This window comes from Salvelinus namaycush, unplaced genomic scaffold, assembly GCF_016432855.1.
Source record: "Salvelinus namaycush isolate Seneca unplaced genomic scaffold, SaNama_1.0 Scaffold21, whole genome shotgun sequence".
NCBI classification, from domain to species: Eukaryota; Metazoa; Chordata; class Actinopteri; order Salmoniformes; family Salmonidae; genus Salvelinus; species Salvelinus namaycush.
Window position 1 is genome coordinate 434,325 of NW_024058897.1, and position 2,887 is coordinate 437,211.

Consider the following 2,887-nt stretch of genomic DNA (forward strand, 5'->3'; position numbering starts at 1 on the left):
CATAATCATTTATGCCAGATAGGCCTATCATACCCTTACAGTATGTCAGTCATCAGTCAAAAAGAGTGTGTCTTGTCCTGTTCCTGAAATCTGCTCCTGCATTCATCCCAGTCATCAGCAACAGAGCATTGGGGTAGGTGCTTGTCTGACATCAACGTGTGAGCAATTACAATGATAATTTAATATGGTACATTTCAGAAAATGTTATCTGACATAAACCTACTGTTGACAAGTAGGCTATGGTGTAATGGAATGTTTGTCTTGTGTGGTAGATTGTGTGGGTTTTGACACTCTTATGTAGGTGTCATAACCAGCCATAAAATATTGCAATATATGTTACAAGAGATCTAAATACATGTGTCATGACAGTGTTATGACCCTATTATGACACGTTATGTCAGCTGTTATGACATATTAATACATTATTATGACCGTGTTACAACCTGTTATGACATATTAATACATGATTATGACCGTGTCATAACCTGTTATGATGCTGGATGTCAAGTAAAGTGTTACCAATCATTGTATGTAAAAAGAAAATACGTGTGTCTGCACTCAGTGTATCTGACGTCTGTTGATTCTCATTGTACAGTATTAATCTACTCTACTGCTACACTTAAATCACTCTGAGTGTTTTCCCACTCCAACCTCTTATCTTCCACATCTTTATATGTCAGGATCTTTCAGTCTTTTTAAAGCCTTTGAACCACAAAAATGTACACCGATAAAACACCTGCAAGAGGATCTACTACTGGTGCTGCTACAGTACCACCGTCTGAACTACTACTGGTGCTGCTACAGTACCACCGTCTGAACTACTACTGGTGCTGCTACAGTACCACCTTCTGAACTACTAATGGTGCTGCTACAGTACCACCTTCTGAACTACTACTGATGCTGCTACAGTACCACCGTCTGAACTACTACTGGTGCTGCTACAGTACCACCTTCTGAACTACTACTGGTGCTGCTACAGTACCACCTTCTGAACTACTACTGGTGCTGCTACAGTACCACCTTCTGAACTACTACTGGTGCTGCTTCCACCTTCTGATCTACTACTGGTGCTGCTACAGTACCACCGTCTGAACTACTACTGGTGCTGCTACAGTACCACCTTCTGAACTACTACTGGTGCTGCTACAGTACCACCTTCTGAACTACTACTGGTGCTGCTACAGTACCACCTTCTGAACTACTACTGGTGCTAATACAGTACTACCTTCTGATCTACTACTGGTGCTGCTACCACCTTCTGATCTACTACTGGTGCTGCTACAGTACCAACTTCTGAACTACTACTGGTGCTAATACAGTACCACCTTCTGATCTACTACTGGTGCTGCTACCACCTTCTGATCTACTACTGGTGCTGCTACAGTACCACCTTCTGAACTACTACTGGTGCTGCTACAGTACCACCTTCTGATCTACTACTGGTGCTGCTACAGTACCACCTTCTGAACTGCTACTGGTGCTGCTACAGTACCACCTTCTGAACTACTACTGGTGCTGCTACCACCTTCTGAACTACTACTGATGCTGCTACAGTACCACCGTCTGAACTACTACTGGTGCTGCTACAGTACCACCGTCTGAACTACTACTGGTGCTGCTACAGTACCACCTTCTGAACTACTACTGGTGCTGCTACCACCTTCTGAACTACTACTGATGTCGCTACAGTACCACCGTCTGATCTACTACTGGTGCTGCTACAGTACCACCTTCTGAACTACTACTGGTGCTGCTACAGTACCACCTTCTGAACTACTACTGGTGCTGCTACAGTACCACCTTCTGAACTACTACTGGTGCTGCTACAGTACCACCTTCTGAACTACTACTGGTGCTGCTACAGTACCACCTTCTGAACTACTACTGGTGCTGCTACAGTACCACCTTCTGAACTACTACTGGTGCTGCTACAGTACCACCTTCTGAACTACTACTGGTGCTGCTACCACCTTCTGATCTACTACTGGTGCTGCTACAGTACCACCTTCTGAACTACTACTGGTGCTAATACAGTACCACCTTCTGATCTACTACTGGTGCTGCTACCACCTTCTGATCTACTACTGGTGCTGCTACAGTAGTACCACCGTCTGAACTACTACTGGTGCTGCTACAGTACCACCTTCTGAACTGCTACTGGTGCTAATACAGTACCACCTTCTGATCTACTACTGGTGCTTCTACAGTACCACCTTCTGATCTACTACTGGTGCTTCTACAGTACCACCTTCTGAACTGCTACTGGTGCTGCTACAGTACCACCTTCTGAACTACTACTGGTGCTGCTACCACCTTCTGATCTACTACGGGTGCTGCTACAGTACCACCTTCTGAACTACTACTGGTGCTGCTACAGTACCACCTTCTGATCTACTACTGGTGCTGCTACAGTACCACCTTCTGATCTACCACTGGTGCTGCTACAGTACCACCTTCTGAACTACTACTGGTGCTGCTACAGTACCACCTTCTGATCTACTACTGGTGCTGCTACAGTACCACCTTCTGATCTACCACTGGTGCTGCTACAGTACCACCTTCTGAACTACTACTGGTGCTGCTACAGTACCACCGTCTGAACTACTACTGGTGCTGCTACAGTACCACCTTCTGATCTACTACTGGTGCTGCTACAGTAACACCTTCTGAACTACTACTGGTGCTGCTACAGTACCACCTTCTGAACTACTACTGGTGTTGCTACAGTACCACCTTCTGAACTACTACTGGTGCTGCTACAGTACCACCTTCTGAACTACTACTGGTGCTGCTACAGTACCACCTTCTGAACTACTACTGTTGCTGCTACAGTACCACCGTCTGAACTACTACTGGTGCTGCTACAGTACCACCTTCTGAACTACTG